Genomic DNA, 23,046 nt, shown 5'->3' with positions numbered 1-23,046 from the left:
TGAGTGTGACGATATTCTTCTGTTGTTAAAGGTAACATGTATTTGGGGCACTATGAATATACTTTGGATTTTTGTAAAGCCAGTCCTGTAACCCTTTCTTTAGATGGCTCTGTACTTGAGCTTCAATCAAAATTGAAAAACCTTGGGGTTATATTCGATTCTGGCTTAACATTCGACCCACATGTGCAGCATACTGTCAAAACATCTTTTGTTTACCTTAGAAATATCGCAAGACTACGGCCTCTGCTATCATTAACTGTGGCTGAAAACCTGATCAACACATTTGTATTCTCTCAGAATTGACTACTGTAATGCTCTACTCGCTGAGGTATCTAAATCTACTCTGAACAAACTGCAGTATGTCCAAAATTCAGCAGCCAGAATCCTGACCAGGTCTTGTGCAAGTGTTCACATTACTCCTGTCCAAGAGTCCTTGCACTGGCTTCCGGTCAAATTCCGTGTAGACTTTAGAATCCTCATGCTCACCTATAAGGCTCTGCATGGCTTGGCACCTCAGTACCTGCCTGAACTATTATCGCCCTACTCCCCACCTCACAACCTCCGCTCTTCAAATTCTGCCCTCCTTACCCCCAAGCCCGTCTACATTATATGGGTGAAAGGGCCTTCTCCTGTTCTGCCCCCAAGCTCTGGAACTCTTTGCCCAAGGATATCAGAGAGTCACCTTCTCTAAACTCCTTCAAATCCAGACTCAAAACCCTCTTCTTCAGAAAAGCCTTCACTTAACTGGTTCCATTCTTCACCCCTCTGCTCTTCTTAGTACCACCATCCACGGTCTCCTCTGTATATTGTAATTGTGTCTTATCTTGTGTATTCCCCTTATTTATTGTTGTATTCTTCTTATTTATTGTTATTGTCATCCTGTAAAACGCTTTGAGAAGCCACCTTTAAAGGCGCTATATAAAATGAAGTTTTTTATTATTATTATTTATTTAAAATAAAGTACAGTAATAAAGTACAGTAAGCTTAAATTTATTTTTCAATTACAAACAAATCATCCTGTGCTTCAGGAGAAACAGTTTTACTGTGTCCGTGACTGGTATCATGAAATATCGGTGTGATGAGTCTGCTCCCAAACTCCTCAGGGTAGTCAACAAGCGCCTCCTTCACTGTCTTGTTACCAGCCAGGACCACTACTCTCATGGGGCCGAGGTGCACAGTGAAGACACTGCCATACGTCTTTGACAACTGGGGCACAGAGAGACAGAGAATTGCACAGCAACATTCAGCAGTTTAACTACAATCAATAATGTACACAGTAGCAAATTTATTCATATTGATCAACATACAATTCATCAAAAATTTGTAGTTAAAAAATTCAGGTGTGTTGCACTCCACTCCACATGACTGCAGTCAACTATATTGAAAAGCAGTCGGGCCTCTGGGAGCAGCTTGGTCCAGGTCTGGGAGACTGGGACTCCTGACAGGCAGCCGGAAACACAGCCAACAGGGAAGGCTCCCGGGAGCCTGCGGACTCCAGGGAAGCATCAGATGGACGAGGTCGGGCTGCAGGAGAGTGCAGGGTGGCCCTAGCCACTTGGCTTCAAGCTCTCAGCAGTGCCCACGGATCCGACAGATGTGCTCTCCTGGACACAAGGGCTGGACGTCATAGTTCCTCTGGTAGGGTTGTCCCACTGCCCTCGACTGCTCTGCTGCGATCACCTTTTTCATGTATAACCATGTATTTTTAGGGAATGCAGCACATTGCCCCTGCAATAGCAAAGGCTACTTGTCTGTGCTTCAAGACTGAGTTCCTGGGCATTCGCCTGTGCAGAACAATTTGTTTGTTTACTATCTAGTTAGTTGTGATTGTTTTGTGGTTTGAATTTGAATACCTTCCCTGTTGTATACAATACTTTATTCTCCTTTACCATGAGTAGGAAGCATGGAAATGGAATGGCAGTGATTATACAAATAAATTCACTGACATCAGGAGAGAGTTTTTACATAATAAACCACGTAGACAGAGGAACTAATCAGTGATGCTGGCAGTGCTCTGACCAGCCCACCAATGGGTACATTTCATGTGCTGTATCTGCTGCAGCAACAGCTCTGCACCCTGGGTTCAGAGGCTGGCTGCAGCGCAGACCGCTCAGGCAGGAGGCTTAGTTTCAACAGAGGGGGTTTATTGCTCTTTAGGTTACAGTGGGTGAGAGAGAGGGGGCGACCACAGTCTCCCATGGCAGATCTGCTGAAGAAGAAAGACAAGATGGGGGGACCTAGGAGGAAACAGAAGCAGTTGGGGCCAAGGCTGAGGGTGAAGTGGGAAAGTCCAGCACCAGGGAGTGGTGGGACACCATATAGCCCCCCAGGCGAGTCCTCACTGCCTCTGGGAAAGACGAGGTCTGCTGCCAGGGGGCGCTCTGGCTGGGGTGCAGACGTTAGAGTCCATCTGGAAGGACACGGCCGCGGTGTCACACGGCTGACAGCCGAATGCGGTTTCATCGTTTCTGCCGTTGAAATCGGCGTTTGTGCTGCTTTCGTTTCCGAGCTTAAAACGCCTTATTTCTTCAGGGGCGTGGCGTCACTCTGCCCCCCGCAATGGCGCAGGGGAACCGAACCGGTCGGGTTCGTTAGTGCGGCGTCTGTACCGATGTGTGCCATTGAAAGTAACTTCCCAGCTGCTCTCGTTCCCGAGATATAGCGCCTTTTGTTGTTGTTTTTTTTTGGGGGGGGGGATCACGTGATAATGTACGACGACTTTAACCTCCAGTAACACCGTCTGGACATGTCAAACACTCTGATCGGTATAAGGATGAGTATGTCTGCAGTTCTGTTTATCTGTGGTGCGGTTGATTTTGCATTTAATAACTAAGTTATTGTTTTATTTGCGTTTGTGTGAACAGGAAAGTGTGTCTGAAACCAAACAGTAATCACAAGCTGCAGGTTGAGCCTTAAAAAGCGAACATTAGTAAACAATTGTATGTTCCTAAAAAGGCTTTAACGAGCGTGTCAACATTTTTTTTTAATTTGAAGAAGTAATCAGTTTCTCACTGTGTCCATTTTAACTATGCAAATCAAGGGATTGTTAAAGATTCGACCGGTCTTTGGAGACACGTACTTAAAAATACTAGAATTAGAATTCAAAAGAATTCCTGTGCTGAAGACCATAACTGTAATATATGTTTTATGCAAAGCAAATTCAGAAACGTGATAAAGAAATGTGAATTTATTTTTTAAGGGTACTAAATGTATCCAGGTAGTTCGTAATACATCAGCAAAACAGCATTGGAAACTATTACTGTCTCACATGCAGATTTCGGAAATATTCGAAAACATTTATTTTCACATAAAATAATTGAACATGTATCTATTAAAAACGTCTTTGTATTAAAGCATTGATGAAGTAGAATTATTGAAACTTTAATTGAACATGGATTTGTTTTCAGTTGAATTAAATTGAAATACTTTATTCATCCCCAGGGATTCAGATCATGAATTGTAAAAGGTTAGGAAGTTGTTGGTTTAGTTTTAATTCAACGTTTCATCGAAAGCTAGAAGTCATTTTCCAAATTCCAGGTAGTGGGCGCGTCAAATTCGATTTTGGGGTACTCGGAAGCTCAGACGGCTGCTCTCTTCTCATTTTGAACTCTTTCTATCCTAATAAAAAAGAAACTTTGTTCGGAAATCTGCTACCCAAATTAAACGACACACACCGGAATAATTTTCCTCCAGGTGCAAGGGCGCTACTTAAAAGCCAAACACGCAAAAACGCTGCTAGAACCATTTTTAAAGGAGACCAATTGAAAGGTTGATACAAAATTACCTAAACCTGCCTCCTATCTTTTAATTATTTAGGCATGTCTAAAACACGGACTGGAACCCGGAGTTGGCCTGGATCCCGCAGTCTTTCAGATGTACGTAATGTGGAGTACAATCCCACTCCATACTTTTAACTGAGCCGCTGATGGAGTAGACTTTTTTTAAACTTTAATTGAGCATTTAATTGCGCACGATTTGTTTTCATTTCAATTCAAAATACTTTATTCATCCCCAGGGATTCAGATCATGAATTGTAAAAGATTAGACAACAGCGTCAGAAAGTGTTTCAGAATTTCTGTCTTTGAAGTTTAGATCAAGCAGTGTGAAATATACGGTTAGTGTCTGATCGTCACTCTCACCTGTAAATACTGTACATCACTCATTGACTGTAGTTCCTCAACATTTTGTCATTGCATAACCGGTATATACGGTATATAACAAGATAGAATTTCGATTACATTTGTAAATTCATCAAAATGAACTTGCAACTCTCTCTTAGAGCCGACAGTTATGAGTTAATATAAAGCTCCTAAATACCTGTCGTACAGTGCTTCCACTAGTTTATTGCCAGCTGTTTGATAATATTTTTTAAGCACCTGCACTGTTATAATAATATGGAACTGTGACGCTCCGTTGATCGCGGAGCAAGTTGTTACGTCCTCATCACTATTCTGTTTTCTGTGCATACACTAGCTCTCATTCTATTTACATACATTGCTTTTGATTTTTAAATCTTTATTCTGAAGGACTAAACTTCTATGTGGAACCTTGTCAAACGCCGTAAATCATGTCGTGACACCTACTGATATAAAGGAATTAAAGGGATACTCTGGCCAGATAGCAACTGGGGTATAAAACATTTTGATTACTTGAATCGTTTTTAAAAATGATGTCTTTAGAGTCTTTTCAGGCATTTTGTTGAAAAATAAAAACATCAAACTTTTAACCTCTCAGCCTTCACGTCTGACACATGACATTCAGGCTCCCCCAAATCTACATCAAATATTGATACTTTATTTTTCCCTGTCAAATCGAAAAGATAAACAAGTCATGTCCAGCCACAAAAAGGGCTAAAAAAGCGCTTTACAACGGCGTTTCAGTAGCCTTAATGCTTGAAAAGAGAGCAAACAGTGGAAACCGCCTCGTTTCGGAACAGTAACTTGGCTTTAGTCTGAATAAGAGATGTACATGGCCGGTATTCTGCGTGGCCGGCCTGGTGGCTCCGCGGGCTGAACCATCGGACACTTCTAAAGTTCAGAGAGCAGATCGACTCCCGGAGAGTCTTGTGAGTTGAAGTCGAGCCCCGAGCCTCCCCGTCAGTCTGAGACCTAAGCCCCGGGTGAAGCTCTCATGCTGTCGGGGTGAGTTTGTAAAGGAGGCTGTTCTCTACCACGCCGGCCGTTTTGGGGGGCTCCATTTTCGGGGCCTTCCAAAACAGGGAAAATGGGGGGTTTAAGACCTTTATAAATGCATAGATCGGAATTCAATTCGAAAAAGCAGCCCCTTATACCACTGTGACACCTGCAGGACAGGTGTGGCACTAGCAGTGAAAGAGAGGTGCAGTCCTAACTAGGAGCGACAGGGGTCTCTCTCCAGCACATTTCTCTTGATTCGACCAGCTGGCCGCAAGCTAAACGAGTCCGGCGAACAGCTCCGTAAGGGAATTTTGTTGTGTTAGGTTGTCGGAAAATCCTCAGCCGTTAAATGCTTTGTTAAAATTGACTATTTATGTTCAGTAGCGTCAGTGTTGAGCCCTTGTAACAGTGCACAGCTGTCGTTCAGGAGCCGAGCCCGCCCCCAGAGTGTCCTTCCTCAGCGGACACGCCCCGTCCACCTGTTCCACAGGTGCGCCCGGCAAGATGGCGGCGGGGTGAGTTTCTGTGGCGTGAGGTGCGTTTGCGTTTTATTTCTAATTTTCTTATTTTAAATGCAAAAACTCACATCTGACTTTGAAGAAAGTTAGACGAAAATGTATTGTTGTTGCAACTTTTGTTAACTGCATTTTTCTCTGTTTAATTTGTGTTTTAGGACGCCGAAATGAGTGTCCTGTCTGTTTGAGCGTGCTCTCGAAGTTTCAAAAGTCTGCATTCAGCGTTCTTATACTACCTTTCATGTAAGTATGTTTTTAAAGACATGCCATCTCTAGCTCTGTTTCCTTTGACGAAAAAAGCTGTAATTTATCTTAAATAATTTGCTGTATAAAAATTATTAACTTTATCTAATTGTTAGTATCTCCGCCTTTCGGAATCGGGCTATAATATCGCTTTCCATTCCCAAATGATACACTTTAGCAAAGAACATACGAATTAGTACATTTAATTTCTTGTTTCTCCAGGTGACAAAAAGATTTCAAAAACGGGCCTCTAGTTATGAAAGTGTTTTTTTCCGCGGTAAGTTTTATTCCTACCTTACGCTAAACTATTTATATTTGTGCAAAATTGGTGTATTAAAGACGACTCGTATTTCACAGCATTTTAACACCAGAAAGGTTTTCTACTAACGTTATCACTTCTTTTGGTTTAGTTGTTCTTTTGCTGAATACAAATAGAAAACAAAAGCGGTGGTTGTTTATTATGGATTCTTTTATTCATAATAGGCTCAACCTATTTTCTAAATAGTAGTGGGACTGGGATGGATCTGGGATTTCTCATGATGTTACTTATTGTTTGCTTGTTGAATTTGAGCGTGTTTGTATGTTTCTTTGTTGGGGCAATTTTTTTTAAAAAAAGTTAAGACTTCAGAACTTCAAGTGAATCGATTCTACAAGTCCGATATCTTATTAACTTGATCCTTTTTCTTTTGCCTTCAGTTCTGCGGCTCCTGATCGTCTGCGCTCCGACGATCGCCTTTCCAATCCACTCCAGCAACTCGTCGTGCGTTGGCAGGTTCTTCTCGACAATGTGTGCTGCTTCATTTTATTTTTGTTACCAGTTGCTTGATCTGTAATGTCCCGATTCAGTGCTGTATTTTTTTCTTGACCTGCATGTTTTCTGTTGACTGCTGCTTTTGTATTTGCTGTGAATTTTGCAATAAAAACTCATTTCATTGTCTGCATTGTCCTGTATTTTCGAAGGTGTGAAGTGTTGTCTTGCAGTGTGCGCCACGCACCGCAAGGCGACACCCCATCGCACTGACCTGGAAAAGTGCGAGGACGCCCGCCTTTTTAGATAGTCTGGGGGGGAATAGGGTCCCTAGGAGGGAGCGTGGGTCTAGCCCTGGGGGGAGGAGAATGGAGGATAGCTCTAGCCAAGCCCCCTCACTCCCAGCAGGAGGGGAAGGCAGGCTGGAGATGGCCTCGGCCCGAGAGAGAGGAGGCACCCAGGGCGGACTCAGCCCATCAGTCACAGCTTGCAACTGACAGCTTTCTAAGTCCACACCCCAGGAGACCTGCCTCCCTGCAGGGACCAAAGCCACCACCAACCTGCCATCCTCTCCTGCCGGGAGCGAGTGGGCCTGGCTAGAGCTGCGGTCAATCAGCCAGCCCCCACCTACCCCTCTCCAATGAGGGGGGGTGGGCGAGGCTCGGCTTGATTGCTACCACACCCCGAGAAAAACCCCAGATACTAAGTTTTTTGGCGGGAAAATCGGGACACGCTTAAAAAGGGGGTAGCCTTTGACCTTTTCAAGTCAAAAAGCGATAGGGGGTCCCCTTGCGGCCACAAACTGTTAGCAAAATCTCTCCGCCAAAAAACTCACCAACACCGGGGTTTTTCAGGGCCAAGAGGGTACAGAACTCTGCACAAGAAATGAAAGAACAAAATCAAGGTTCAATCAACAATTTATTGAGCAAAAATGGCATACAAAACAAAGCATTACAATACGTCAAATGCACAAGCTTAGAAGTGAAAATGAACATGCATTTCAATCACAAAGTGTCAAAGCACGGCTACATTAACGCAAAATACTGTTACAAGTCAACAGAGTAAAAAAACATTTGCAAACAACTACATGTTAAAACAGAAACACATAGCACGTTACTGTTTCTCCGAGGTATCAGTCGAGGCAGCGACCGGAATGAAGACTGAAACTTCGTTGCAATTCCTGTAAAACAACAGAAATCAGTATTAACTTTCGGTTACAAACAGGATCTCGAAATGATCCCAGTTAGATCGAGCTTCTGTATTGACTGATACAGTTGAAACAAAGCGCTCAGCCTGGTGTAACAGAAAACGTTCCTGTTTAACAGGGTATTGAAGCGGTTACATTTAAAGGTTACAAGTGTGAATACCGAAGACACAATACAACTAGAGTTTATCGATTAGAGACTAGCACATTCTGTTTTCTGAAACAACTTATTTAACGCACAAATAATCAATCCATATTTTTATAGGTTCCGTTGTCTTAATTGTTTTGATACAATTTGGAAGCTAAAACGGCTAATGAATCTGTATAATGTTCATTAAAAAAGCGACTTTTTTCGCAGTTTTAGCAGAAAATGATTGCTCTAAATAACAGCGTTGTATATATAACGATGTATAATAACGATACGTGTGAACGAATAAAACGTTTTATACTGACATAGATAATTTCAGCAGCTGAACCAAGCCCGTCCTGGCCGAAGACACCAAACTGGAAACACAAGAACACAAGTATTTAGACGGTTATTTCAAGATAATTGAAACCAAGGTTTCTTAGTAGCAAACGGCGTTTTCACCAGGGCAGACAGCGCAAAACATCTCTTAATGAGATACTTGTAAAGAAATGAATAAAATGTTTGTACTTACGTTTAAACTCCCATTATTTAGTGCGAATCTTACAATTTACAATTGAAAGCCCATTAAAAAGTATTAGTTGCAAGCGATTAGAAGAGCAGAATCACACAAAAACTTTGGAAAATAACGAAAATCTTTACAACGCTACTTTTCAAAGTACTTTCCAAACGTAGGTTTGGATGAATGCACACGCTTAAATTTGTGAACAAAGGCGCATTAAAAATGTTATTTAGCTTCCAACAAAATTACGTGTTACCCTTTTCTCATGTAAGGTTTAGACTACATAATTACATTAGTTAAATTTTTATCTATATTCAAACAAAGGAAAAATAAAAAATAATCATAAAAGACGCGGAACAAACGCACTCAGCTCCGCTCTCTCCAGCAGAACCTGGCGCACAGGTGCGCGGGGCGTGGCCTGCGAGAGATGTCATTCGAGTGGGCGTGGCTACAGACTGACGGCGCAGGCAGCTTTTTTTCTTGGCTCCACCTGAAAACTTGTTAAAGAAATCGAGCATGTTTACAGAGGCTCCCATGAGTTACAAGTTTCAAAATCCTTTTTCCAATGGCCATCTGAGTAATCACAGTTAGTGCATTAAAAACAGTTTGAGAGCCACAGGTATGTGAATGAAAGGATTTAGAAACATGTAGGCGAGCTGTGGGGTCTAAAGTTCTTTGCAGGACCCTTACTGTTCTAGAACCTGATCCATCTTAACGCTGCACCAATATGTAATATGTTTCATCCGTAAACATTCATCATACAGTTTACTGCCTTTGTTCCCCTTATTAGCCATACAGCTCAAGTGTTGATTTAAGAACATTAGATTCAAATGAGAGGGCAGTATTCGATCCATGTGGCCCTGTGGGTTACTGATGTCAATTTGATTAGATAATCTTGTAATGCCATTGCTCGAAAGATGACAGGCTATTGGTGTAAACAAAATAGCTGGATCGCCTGTGCCATTCTCCCACAACTCTTTGTGTATAAAACTTTCAAATACACTTCCCTATGCCATCCTTTCATGTTTCCCTTGGTTCATGTCAAAATCAGTTCACACTTTATAACTGCAATGTAATTTATGTAATTGGTTAATTGCAGTAACTTCTTTGGCATAATTTTCAACAGCAGTGCACTGTACATGGATAAAAGACCAGGAAAGCTGGAGTTTACAAAAGAGGAGCTGGAAGAATATTTGTTCGAACCCACGGTGACCCCAGACATGAGGAGGAGCTGGAGGCGATGGCTTAACACTCGATAAACCAGACGGACCCACCAGTGCTTTTGAAGAGTCAGAACCTACCTGGCAGGAGATGAATCATTTCCTGTAAAGGACAAGAGCAGGATCAGCGCCAGACCCTCTGAGACCATGCCTTAGCTGCCTCCCCTCGCCGCGCCCTTCACTCGTGGTTCCCCAAGTTACATGAGCTTCACCTCTAGCTCCCACCTTCTGGCTCATCCTTTTCGGGGAGTAGCAGTTGAATGCTCTCAAATCCCATTTGACCAGACTATCACCTCCTTTGCCTTACCGGCGGGTCGACGCAGCAATAACCACAGGCTGCTACTCCTCCAGACCTTCCTTGCGTCTCAATGTCACTACTTGATCTCTCCAGGAGCCTCCCTGCTCCAAGCTACCCCCCACCAGGAACCTTCTGCTCCCTCCCTGATCTGGAGCCTCCTGCTCCCTCACTGTAGCCGCTGGTCCTCTCATGACCAGCCAAGCTCTTGGACTTCCAGGTCCACTTCAGCCCCTGACATCATCTCCCGGCACCACTGGGCTGTGTCTCACACAAGTCAGACTTGACTAGTTTTTTTAAAGGGGTACTTACCAAACCACCGGACCAATTCTCAGCGAACATACAGTAGAAGCAAGCTGTTCGATAGGGAAAAAAAAAACAGTTAAATAATCAGCTGATACGGGGCATCAAAAATATTGTAAGTCTAATTCAATGTCTCAAAGTAATGCCTCAATCTTCTTAGTTTACTGACTACTACAACACACTCATCGATCAGTATTATTTTTTTAAATACAGAGGATTCTATTAGCAAAGCATGTTTTTATAATGGGTCTACAGCACCTCTCATTTGCAATGCATCAACTGAGAGCACCATTACAATCATACTACTGCTCTGCTAAGTGTTCTGATGTAGGAAGAGAAACAATATTGGGTGCTGAAGTGATTTAGGAGTTAAAATCACAAACCTGAATATGTATAAAGGAACATATATATATATAAACCATAATCAAATCATTATCTTTCACTCTTAATCTATTTCTGAAATATTTTGAGGTATGCTGAAGGGTTTAGAAAGAACACACATATAATAGTGGTCAAGGAAAATCTATCAAAGCAACGTCATAGTGTCCCAGAGAAGGCTTCTGCAGGAACCTTACATTTTGGCTCAAGCCCAGGCTGTGGTGCTTCTCTGAGCCAAGATGGCTTCTGAGCAGGCAGGGATCTGGAAGCAGGTGTGCATCATCGAGCTAAACACACCTGGGCATTCCACATGAGGATTGTAGGGCTTTTGCGATTGGTTCCCATGGAATTAGCCACACCCCTTTAATTACTGAAGAGGTTTATAAAAGACAAGCCTAGGAGGAAACCATTTAGATTGTGCTATGAGTTAGATAGGAACATGAGAATCATTTGTTGTGAGTTTTATTATTAATGTTACTATGGCACTGGAATCCATTTGGTGAGAAGAGCAAGATGTCAATAGCTTGGAAAATTCAACTAGAATAGTGTTACTGAAGCTAGCTCATCATCTGGGAGTTGTGAAAAGCTGTGTTGTTGTGATTGGAAATGCAGTACGTGATGTTGCACAGCTACATGTGCTGGGATGATGTGCCAGCTCATGGTTAAGTTGGGCTGGGTTGAGCTGAAGCAGTGAAGTAAGTTACTGTATCATTGCAGAACTCCTAGTCTGTGATGCTGCATGTAGGTGTTCAGAGTGCTGTGAAAATGAGCACAGCTTTAGATGAGGGCCTGTAGTGACTCTAGAGGTAAGGCTTAAGCACAGGACTTTAAAACAATGTTAAACTGAGGCTTCAGGGGTAAGTACAATACCTTGCATTGATCCATCTCTTGTCTTGGCAGCATGCTGTTGCAGTGAAGATGACATTCCCCAAGAACCCCATTCCAAGGGACTAGTTTTCCTAAGAGAACTTGGTTCTTCCTGGTATACAGCTTCTGTTTCTTTAGAACACCGAAATCCAGCTTGACCCTGCTGCATAGCCAGTGAGGAGAGCCCTACACTGAAATCCCAGGTAGGACACTGCTGTACTTGGCCCAGCTGTTGAAATGGGGAGAAATTTCAGAATAAAAGCATCGGTCTAACAATCCAGTCCTTTTGTATTGAAGTGCGCTTCCCTATGGCAGTATCTCCACTGGACAAGTCTGGGGGATTGTGTGGATTCTTTCAATGATGGCTCATGATGTGGGTGTGGATCTCCAAGACTGGGAGTCCAGTGTGACTGGCCTGGGTTGGAGTTCTGTTGGGATTGAGCTTCTTTTCAGAGACAATGTTACAGTGACCAACAGAGTGTCAGGACTTGATCATGTAACCTTTTTCCCTTCCCCCATGCTGAAAATAGAGCCCTGTTTCTCAGATGGGGAAGAAGGGGGACTGGCTGAAGCTCTCCAGCAGGAATGGGACACCCTCAACACTGCATCTGTAATGTGGTACCAAGATGTATGCTGATCCTCTCAACTGTCATACTGATGCAATAAAGTGATGGTGTCACTGGATGTCTTTGTATACAGCCATTAAGTTCTATGAATTGTCCTCTGGTGCCCTGGTACTATCGCATAATTGCCAATGCTTTGAGCTGAAGATCTGTGGGAGGACTATCTGATCACAGTGCCTGCAGGGGTAGCTTTTTCATTATGTTCAAATCTCTGATAATTGTAGTGCTTCGTCAATGTTGCCAGTTCAATTTGGGGTACTGTGGGGCTCAGTGCTGGGACCAATATTCTCTCCCTAGTTGTTGCTGCTAGGTAGGATAATGCAAAAACACAATTAACTTTCATTCATATGCTGCTGCCACTCAAATATACAATTTGTTTACACATCACTTATCTATTATCACTCACTTTACATGCAGTGAGGAAGTAAAGACTGGGATGTGTGACAACTTTTTTTACTAATTACTGATAAAACTGAGGTTCTGTTGTTTGGAGGCAATAATACTGATAAGACGACTTACCTTCAGCATGTAAGTCAGAGGATTTAAACATTTGCCTCAAGCCAAGTACCCTAAGTGCCTGTTAGACAAGGCTCACATGTTAAAATGGTATTGAAAACATGCTTCCTACTGTTCAGAGATATTTCAAAACTAAGGCAGTTTCTCCCCACTCAAGCCACAGCCTACTGCTATGCCCTACTATCAGGGAGCCCCTATCCCTCTTTCAACACCTCACAGTGAGTTCAGAATGGAGCAGAAAGTATGACCATTTAACCCCCATATTTCTATCTCCTCATTGGCTTCCTGTCAGGTACAGGCTGGACTTCACAATCCTTCTACTTACTTGCAAGGCTCTCAGGGGTCTGGTACCTGTCTGTCTACTGGAACTTAATAATGTATAACATCCAAGCTGCCTGCTTAGATCACGGAATGCAGGTCTTCATATTCCATGCATTAATTAAAAAAAAGTTGGCAGTAAAGCCTTCCGTTATAGGGCCCCTACCTCCTTATGGAACACTCTCCCACCCCATATTCGGGATGCAGAGTCGATCTCGGTATTCAAATCCTGACTGAAGACCTATTACTTCAGCCTAGCTTACTGCGACCTTGCATTATAGCCTGCTTCAACCATGGCTGCTCATAACATCCTCCCTAAAAGCAGGGTTGCGAGAGTCTCGGCTTTATCTAGAGCACGTACAGTTTGTTACAAAAATGGAGTGATAGATTACATCAATTTCAATGATTTATGAATTGAGTTCTAATAAATTATGGCAGGCATGTAATTACATGGTAACTCAACATCCTGCAGGGGATTTCACAAAGCTTGCATTAGTGCCCCAGGCATTTCTTGGAAATACTTAAGTTGTGAGACCACAGCAATATCTTAGCATTGCGGGACCTAATAGTATAATCTTCATGGTTTAAGGTTAGTAGCCCACTGTAGTCATTTCAGTACCACATGAAAACTGGAGTACAAGACCTTTAGTATAGATCGTGCTTTCCTTCATACACTAGTCCATGAAGGAGGATGTGTTGGAAGTTCATGAAAGTATAGAGGTGGTAGGATCACAGAAATACATATTTTGTTTCAATTAAATAGAAGGCAACCGTCTGACCTCTGCATCATCTTTAAATCTTACCCTCAGCATTATAAAGACCATGTTGGAGCAGAGCTGTAACACCTCTGACCAACATTGTGTATATAGGCATGCAGATACATATAAAAGTTTATTTTATGCATCTTGTATTGTATTGTACTGAGGTTATTCCAACCACTATGGGTGGTGTTTTTGTGCAAACATCAGTTTTGGCTTGACTGCTAAAAGAGCCTTGAGCTTTGTTCATAGAGTGTGTACAAATAGTGTATAATTTTAACAGTGTAGGGCAGTCAGTGATGATGTGTGCACTGAAGCAGGAGGTATTAAGTATTCCAAACACTCACAATGCATTCAGTTCTTCTTGACGTCCCTAGGGACATATTCCCTAGGGACGTCAAGGGGAGAGACAGATCTAGCCTCTTCAGATCCAGCGAGAGCAGGTTTCCTAGGACCGGCAGGGCTGGGGGTCCTGGAGGTGTCTTGACAGACTTGGGTGTCCACACCATGAAGACAAATTTTCATTATTAAGCACCTAAGAACAAACCAAATACTAAAAAGTCATACCTTTTTGTTTCCGGTTACATATTATCTGGTCCAAATGGAATGAAATACAACTATTCCAAACAAGTGACTCATGCGATTCCTTTTTTGCAATGAAACAATGTATTCTATAAGGAACACTTTTTTCACATTAGGCACACTATCCTTGCAATAGTGCTGACAATTCATTTTTTACCATCTAGACAAACTGTTGTGAATTTGTTTAGTTTCAATTCATCCTCAATTGTATGCTGTAGATAATCATCATTTACCATGAGCAGCAAGCGGACAGCTTAGCTTTAAAAAGCTAGTACCTTTTAAACATAAGTGCCCTAACATTAGGAGAGAAACTTCAGTTAGTAAACTGCACAGAGAAAGGTGAGTAAAACCTGCAATAGCAGCATTGTTTTTAATCTGACTAGTTTAACAATAAATACAATGTCATATGTATATGCTATATACATATGTTAGGCCTCCTAAGTTTGTGGTTTGTTTAGCTTGGGAGCATTAAAATCATTGAACAGCAAAACATTGAACATTATTCAATCAATCCTTTTTATCAACCTAAACAAAGACTTACACTACTCCAACTCAACACCAGGTACTACCTTAAATACGTTTAATGGGCTAAATAAAAACCATGTGATAATGCAGCTGTGAGGCCTCCATTAATCAACTCATTAAAAAGAGAATGCACCTGATGAGAACCCATATACAGACAGCAGTCTAGAGCGACCTCTAGTGGCGACTACTATCTTCACTACAGCCGGCCTACAGCAGTCTGCTTTAACATACGCCATCTCTGTCGAGCATAACTTTTTATGAAAACCTAATATACATCTAAAAACATTCAAATAAATAAATATAATTACAGTGCATACATGCTATACTCTCATATATGCATTTCAGCATAATGACATTTTTTGCACACATACTGTGCTAAAAAATAATACAATTGAGGTGTGAAATGACACAAGAACTCAGCGTTTGCCTTGTCATTTTCTTAAATTAGACAATCATCCCAGTATTGACCATTTTCATATTAAAGGCATGTTTTCAGCAAAGCAGCTATACTGTTACATGACGAATTACTATTTCTCAGTGATGCTCTCACACATCTCAGACAGAGCTTTAGAATCCAGATTACCGAGTTATTCAAAGACAGACCATTATGCTTATGTTTTTAAAGATTATATCAAAAAGATTAGTTTCAAAATCTGAGCACACTACAGCGTGGTTTCATTTAAAAAAACCAGCTAAATGTAATTAGCAAAGTGACCTTATATACAAAATCAGTAGACTTTTTCAACAGTAACATTAAGTTTGTCTCCAATAACATACTGTAATCACAAGAGCTGTAGGTTTAGCCCTAAAATGCTAACATGAACAATTACGTGTTCTTAAGGCCTTAACTTGCACGTCTTAATACTTCGTAGTGTAGCTGTGTAAATATTTTCACAATAGATGTAATCAGTAATGGATGAAACTGTAATCTGTTTCTCCTTGTATTCGTTTTAAATACGCATATCAAGGGACATTTAAAGATTCGACCCTCTTTGGGGGCACGTTTTCAAAAATACTAAGATTAGCAACTTCATATATTACAAGACCTTGTATAATTTTATGCAACGTAAATTCGGAAACGTGAAAAACAACCAGGAAATTGTTTTTTTTTTTTTAAGAGGCACTATGTACTAAATTGACCTAGGTACTTCATCTGCAAAATACTGCAAACGTTTACCGTCTTGAAGACACTTGGAAGACCTCGGAAAATATATTTTGAAAATGTTATTTGAAAATATTTTCACATAAAATAATTTAACATACATTCAAGTTTTTTTAAATAAACGTCGTGCTTCAAGTGCAGGGAATGGCTGACAACATTAAATTGTTATTTTTTTGTCAATTAACGACACTCGGGCAAATCGAAAAATCCAAACAAATTATATTCCTTCTACACGTATCGCTTGTAAATGACGATTTACTTAGTTTTCACTGTAAAAAAATGTCTCCTCTTTCAGTGAGCACAGTAACACTGAGTCCTGCACTGTTAAAACTATGCGCTGTACAGTATGTACACACTGTGGCGGTCGCACCTCTCCGTCACCGTTAACACAACTCAAGGCTCTTCTAGCAGTTTAATTGAAACCGACGAGTTTGCACAAAAACAAAGTCCTAAGCGGTCGGAATAAACATCATACAAGATACGGGAAACATATATATGCAGATATATCTACATGCCCATATGCCTATATACACAACAATGTTTTTTAACGGTGGATTCTGTTGTCAAACATTGCGTTTCCTACAAGAGCTCTGCTCTAACGTGGTCATTATAATGCTGGGAGAGTAAGACGTAAAGGTTGCCTTCTATTTAAGTTAAACAAAATGTGTCTTTCTCTAACCCAACTAGTTCTATCCAATTAGGAATTTAAAACGTATCTTCCTTCACAGAGGAGTTTCTGAAGATTTTCGAGTAGGTTTGAAGAGTCATCTGTCCTTCTCATCGGCTACCTAGAATCGATATGATTGGCTGCTCAGTTCCTTACTGGCCAATAGGAATTCAATAGACGCCTCCTATTGACCAATAGAAACTGTTCTTCAGATACGAACAACTGACCAATAGGAACTACAGCTACGTTCTGTATTGTCCAAGAAAAACAGTCAAGAAGATCTGAAGAAAAGCAACAGTATTAAGCAAATCTAGGCCAACTCAGGACTAATTTGGTGTTGGTGGAGAGGAGTCCCCATTACCTATAAAGTGCTTTGAGTAGAGTGTCCAGAAAAGCGCTATATAAGTGTAAGCAATTATTAATACAGTACCTGAAGTCTAGGCTTTTACTGAAAACTGGGGGGGAACCTTTAGGTCTTCCATCTTGGCCCTTGTTGTAAGAGGTTTAATCACTTGGATGATGTTACATAAGGTCCATAAAGATTAAAGTGTAGGGGTGTTAACCCTGGAATCCTGCTTAAGTTCCCCATCTAGAGGTTTTCATTTGGCCTTGTTCCCCCTTCATTTAATTTCTCACTTCTCTACCACAGAGGGTCTGCTGGTGCAGAGTGCTTGGTATGTCTCCCCTTGTGCTGCTACATTTCCATAACGGCTTAAGTCGAGTCTAGGCACTACGTACAGTACTTCAGAGTGAAAAGCATAATCTATTTGACAGGATAGTTCTGTACTTTTGTTTGTGAAGTAGGGAAATGAAAGTATACAGCCTTTCAAAGCATGACAAGAGTATTAGGTCCTGAAATGGAAAGGTACTGTACAGCTCTGCTCTTCCATAAGATGTCTGTATGTGTAACACTAATGCAAGCTTTGTCAGATCCCTCATCTGTATTAGTGTTACATGATCATGTGAAGAGGAAGTGGGGGTAGGTCTATACTTACAACACCCAATATGAAATAGTTATATAAAGGAGCCACAGAAGAATTAACTCCTGTACCCAAACGCAATTAAATTTAATTCACACAGACATGCTCTTAACAGACAAGACAGTATGTTCTAGATTAAACTGAGGCTCTTTCAGCCCTGCTTTTGGAGAGCCCGAGCACAGCAGGTTCTACATTTTATTAAATCAGGTGATGTAAAATCACAAGAAAAACAGACCTTGCAAGACAAGGAGCAAATCAGTGAGTGATTGAATCACAATAACTCCCCCAGTGCCCCTAGAGGGGAGTGACTCAAACTTTTACATGTCCCCTTTCTTGTTGAGTCTTCTACAGATGAGGCATCTTCAAAGGAGTGAAGGGTCCTGGACAGGCTTACTGGGGGAGTGTAGGGCCCTTTTTCCAATTGGGACAGACCAATAAACCACTTCACACTTTCAAAAGGAGACCACATGGGATTCCTCAGTCCTCTCAATACTAGTGTTCTGCAGTTGCAATACTTAGGCTAATTAACCTGTGCCTTATAAGTATGACAAGAGAACTGAAGTTCCTTGGTTAGTGCAAGGCATAATTTGTCCCTATTGAGGCAGAACCAGTACATATCCCTTCTTATACACATTGATTTCCTGCAGGTGGCACTGTTGTCTAGGAAAACCCCTGAATGCACTGTTATTACCAATAACTGTCCTGTTTCTTTATCCTGAAGATCAGTGGCAGATTATCCACTGGTACCACAGAGGACAGTTCATACAAGTTAATGGCTGTATACAGAGACTTTAGTGACACCTTGGCTTTATTGCACAGACAAGATACAAGTTGTTACAAGAACATAACAGGTCAGAGGATCACAATACAAACCCAATATTTGGCTCCATATTACAGATGCAGTGTTGTCCCATTCCTGTTGTAGAGCTTCAGCTACCAGTCTCCATTCTTCCCATGGAAGCAACAGTGCTTCTCACCCCCCCAAGGGGAAAAGAGGTTACATGACCAAGTACAGACACTACTGGTCATAGTAGCATGGTCTCAGAATAGCAGTTCAGGACCAACATTTCTACCCAGTCCAATCACACTCTGGAGTCCCCAAGCTTGGAAAACAAGAGCTCCTCAACCTTACCCAGATCATGAGCAGTCATTGAAGGACTCCCACACCACCCACAGACTCATCCAGTGGAGATTCTACCAAGAGGCACCTCACTTTAGTACAGAAGGACTAGGTTGGGATGAGAGCATCGCTCAAAGTTACCTTCAATTTCTCCCCATTTCAACAGCCAAGCATAGCAGTGTCCTACCTGGGATTTCAGCATAGGGCTCCATCCTCAGTGGCTGTACAGCAGGATCAAGCTGGGTTTGGTCTTTAGGAACCAGCTGGGCTCTTCCTGGTGTACTGCTTTCCTTAAGAGCCTACAGACCTAGTCTCTTGGATGCAGTTCTTGTGGAACCTTTGCTGCAACAGCATGCTGCCAAGACAAACAAGAGATCAATACATCTATGAAACCACACTTTTGCAGATTGTTTCATTCAGCATCACTTACTAGGAATTCAGCAACAGCAATTTACTCCACAACATTAGCTCATCCCAACAGTACACCCATGAGCTGGCACACAATCTCAGTACATGTAGCTCTCCCTACTGGACAACATCACTTACTGCATCTCCAATCCACAGCTCAGCTTGTCAAGTCTCAAAGAAAACCAACTGGCTTAAGGAACAATCCATTTGGTAAATTCCGGTGTTCTTTTTCCAAGCCATTGACATCTTATCCTCCTCAAGCAGATCCCACTGTTAAAGCACTATAAGAAAATTAAGAATAAACACTTTTCATGTTCTTCTCCAGCTCAAACCATAATCTAAATGCTTTCTGCCCAGGGCTTCACTTTTATAAGCCTCTTCATTAATTACAGGGGCGTGGCTAATTCCATAGGAACCAATCGCAAAAGGCCTACAATCCTCATGTGGAATGCCCAGGTGTGTCCAGCTTAATGATGCACACCTGCTTCCAGATCCCTGCCTGCTCAGAAGCCATCTTGGCTCAGAGAAGCACCACAGCCTGGGGTTGAGCCAAAATGTCAGGTTCCTACAGAAGCCTTCTACAGACACTATGACATTCCCTTAATGCTAAGAGAAAGAAGTGTGTTCTTTCAGAAATCTATTTCAGAAATAACTTAAGAGAGATTTTATTATGGTTTATAAATATATTCATATATATGTGGAAAATATACACATTTGTGATTTTAACTCACTTCAGCCCCCAATATTATTTCTCTCCCCTTGTCAGAACTATCATTGGAATGGTGTTCTCAGTTGATGTATTACAAAGGAGAAAGTCAGAGCTGAAGAACCCATTATAAAAACATGCTTTGCTAATAAAGTCCTCTGTATTTAAAAGTAATAATGATTGATGAGAGTGTTGGAATTTCAGGTAATCATCAATCAGATAGCTGTAACTCACTACCTGAATTGTATGGAACAATAGCTTCTTGGAATTCCAAGCCATTGCAGATCCTGAGGATTTTCCTCTCTGGCACCTCCATCATTGACAAAGACACCTTGCTGACGAGCAGAGATCAATGGAGTCTAAGAAGAACTCCATGATAATACCAGGCCTTAAACTTGCTAGGTAGACCAGTCCTTTCCAGAGATCAGCCAGCAGCCCTATCACCCCCAGCTCACAACTTACAACCCACTGAATCTCAGCAGGTGTAAGCCTGGCCAGTACCTAGATGGGAGACCTCCTGGGAAAAACTAAGGCTGCTGCTGGAAGTGGTTTTAGTGGGGCCAGTAGGGGGCGCTCACCCTACAGCGTGTGTGGGTCCTAATGCTCCAGTATAGTGACAGGGACACTGTATTGTAAAAAGGTGGTGTCCTTCGGATGAGACGTATAACAGAGGTCCTGACTTTCTGTGGTCATAAAAAATCCTGGGCATTTTTCAAAGAGAGAAGGTGTGTTATCCCAGCATGCTGGCCAAATTTCCCATTGGCCTTTACCAAACATGGCCTCCTAGTAAGCCCCATCTATGACCTGCTTCATTACTCTGTTCTCCTCCCCACTAATAGCTGGTGTGAGGGGAGTGTACTGGTGCACTATGGCTGCCGTCGCTCCATCCAGGTGGGGCTGCACACTGGTGCTGGTGGAGGGGAGTCACCATTACCTGTAAAGCGCTTTGAGTGGAGTGTCCAGAAAAGCGCTATATAAGTGTAAGCAATTATTATAATTATTATTATTACTTTTGGTACAGTGCACTAGTGTTAAAAATCATGCTAATGTAGTAACTGTAGTTAACCAGTTAAATTAAGTAGAAATAATAAAGTGTGAACTACTTTGACATGAACCAAGAGAAACATGAAAGGATGTCATAGGGAAGTGTAGCTTAAATTTCTTTACACAAAGAGTTGTGGGAGAACAGTACAGGCGATCCAGCCATGTTGTTGAAACCAACACCCTGTCATCTTTCAAGCAATGGCTGCATGAGATTATCGAATCAAACCCTTACCGGTAACCAAAAGAGCTACATGGGTTGAATACTGTGCTCTCATTTGAACTTTATCATGTTCTTGTAGCTTCGTAAAATGAACACATCAGCTGCATGTCTAATAAGAAGTACAATGGTAGTAAATTAAATGCATTCTAAAAAAACACTTTTTGAAACTTGTAACTCATGGGGGCTACTGAAAACAAGCTCGATTTCTTTGACACGTTTTCGGGTGGAGCCAAGAAAACAAGCTACCTATGCCGTCAGTCTGTAGCCACGCCCACTCGAATGACATCTCTCGCAGGCCACGCCCCGCGCACCTGTGCGCCAGGTTCTGCTGGAGAGAGCGGAGCTGAGTGCGTTTGTTCCGCGTCTTTTATGATTATTTTTTATTTTTCGTTTCTTTTAAAGTAGATAAAATGTAACTTATGCAATTATGTAGTCTAAACCTCGCTAGAGAAAGGGGAAAAAAACGTATTTTCGTTGGGAGCTAAATAGCATTTTTTAATGTCTTTTCTTTTTCAACACTTCTTTTATTTTTAACAAACCATTTGTGTTACATAGACAACGTGTGTGTTCCTTTTACATCTATGAAAAGCTCTCTTATAGTAGTAAAGACAATTACTGTATTAGGGGAAATGAAAACGTCGCTTTTCTTAATTTCTTTATACTAATCTTTCTCTGTTAAATATTTCGTGACCTTTATTTAAAAAAAAAATGCGTGTGCGTTTGCGTTGATCCAAACTTAAAGTAGCCTACCTAGAATTGTGTTTTTTAAAATTATTTTTCAGAGAATGTTGTGTTCTTATGTTCGTGGTGAACTTTTCGCTTAAAAACTTAAAGTCTTGAAATAAATTCTGCTGTGTTTGTGTTTTCAGTTTACTGTCTTCGGGTAGGACATGATTCGCACTAAATAATGGAAGTGTTAAACTTAAGTATGAACATTTTGTACATTTCTTTACACGTATGGTTTTAAAATAAATGTTGCGCTATTTGCACTGGTGAAAACGCCGTTTACTGCTGAAAAACCTTGGTTTAAATTATCTTTAAGTTCTCGTCTAAATACTTGTGTTCTTATGTTTCCAGTTTGGTGTCTGCGGGCAGGACATGCTTGGCTCAGCTCCTGGAATTACCGATGTAAGTTTATACCTTTTTATTCGTTCACACGTATCATATTGAAGCGCGCCTTGTGAAAAGACTCAAACTAGGCGACCCTAGATTTCTCCAGGGCAGAAGTGGTTTTAACGACAACACTGTAGGCCTGCTGTTTATAGAAATCTTTTTCAACTAAAGCTGGGATTACTTTCGCTTTTTTTGAAGCGCATAATATAGATAAGAAACCGCTTTGGTTTTCAGGTTCATTATTCATGTTTCAGCTAAGTTGTTACAGAGAAACAATATGCTAATTAAAATGGAAATCGGAAAAAAAACATTATAATGTGGGGGTTTCTATTTAATCGATTCACTGTAGCTGTATTGATTGTTGTGCCATTGGTATTCACACTTAAAATCTACGCCTGAGTACTTCAATACCTGTTACACCAGGCTAAGCGCTTTATTCCAGCTGTTAATCTTTTTAAACCGTTTCATCTTCTGAACATGCCAGTCGATACAGAAGTTCAATCTATCTGGGATCATTCCGAGATCCTGTTTGTTAGAGAAAGCACAGCTAATACTGGTTTCTGTTGTTTTGAAGGAAATGCAACGAAGTTCCAGTCTTCATTCCGGTCGCTGCCTCGACTGATACCTCGGAGAAACAGTAACGTGCTGTGTGTTTCTGTATTTTGCGTTAATGTAGCCGTGCTTTGACGTATTGTAATGCTTTGTTTTGTATGCCATTTTCGCTCAATAAATTGTTGATTGAACCTTGA

At 41.4% G+C, this 23,046-nt stretch overlaps 4 long non-coding RNA genes across 6 annotated transcripts in view; 3 read left to right on the top strand and 1 right to left on the bottom strand.

Moving 5' to 3' along the window:
• Positions 1 to 23,046, top strand: part of LOC148645222 (uncharacterized) — a 229,465-nt gene extending 206,419 nt beyond the window's left edge. The window contains exons 1-2 of one of the 2 annotated variants that reach the window (XR_015928330.1): positions 21,830 to 22,312; positions 22,872 to 23,046. This is a non-coding gene — a long non-coding RNA (uncharacterized LOC148645222). Of the gene's footprint in view, positions 1 to 21,829; positions 22,313 to 22,871 lie in introns of those variants that run through there. The other variant, XR_015928329.1, reaches the window with a different exon arrangement.
• On the top strand, positions 4,955 to 6,830 carry LOC148645225 (uncharacterized). Its single transcript, XR_015928319.1, has 4 exons — positions 4,955 to 5,670; positions 5,809 to 5,893; positions 6,116 to 6,170; positions 6,590 to 6,830. It is a non-coding gene; the product is annotated as an uncharacterized LOC148645225 (long non-coding RNA).
• LOC148645224 (uncharacterized) lies at positions 7,541 to 9,121 on the bottom strand. The gene is made up of 3 exons (XR_015928414.1): positions 8,505 to 9,121; positions 8,299 to 8,349; positions 7,541 to 7,821 (listed from the first exon to the last, which is right to left on the bottom strand). It is a non-coding gene; the product is annotated as an uncharacterized LOC148645224 (long non-coding RNA).
• On the top strand, positions 11,169 to 12,239 carry LOC148645223 (uncharacterized). 2 transcript variants are annotated; one of them, XR_015928464.1, is made up of 3 exons: positions 11,169 to 11,383; positions 11,589 to 11,758; positions 12,086 to 12,239. It is a non-coding gene; the product is annotated as an uncharacterized LOC148645223 (long non-coding RNA). The 2 variants fall into 2 exon arrangements; XR_015928463.1 differs by lacking the exon at positions 11,169 to 11,383 and adding an exon at positions 11,416 to 11,494.

This window comes from Lepisosteus platostomus, chromosome 19, assembly GCF_059453375.1.
Source record: "Lepisosteus platostomus isolate fLepPlt1 chromosome 19, fLepPlt1.hap1, whole genome shotgun sequence".
NCBI classification, from domain to species: domain Eukaryota; kingdom Metazoa; phylum Chordata; class Actinopteri; order Semionotiformes; family Lepisosteidae; genus Lepisosteus; species Lepisosteus platostomus.
This window is presented reverse-complemented; position numbering and strand designations above follow the sequence as displayed.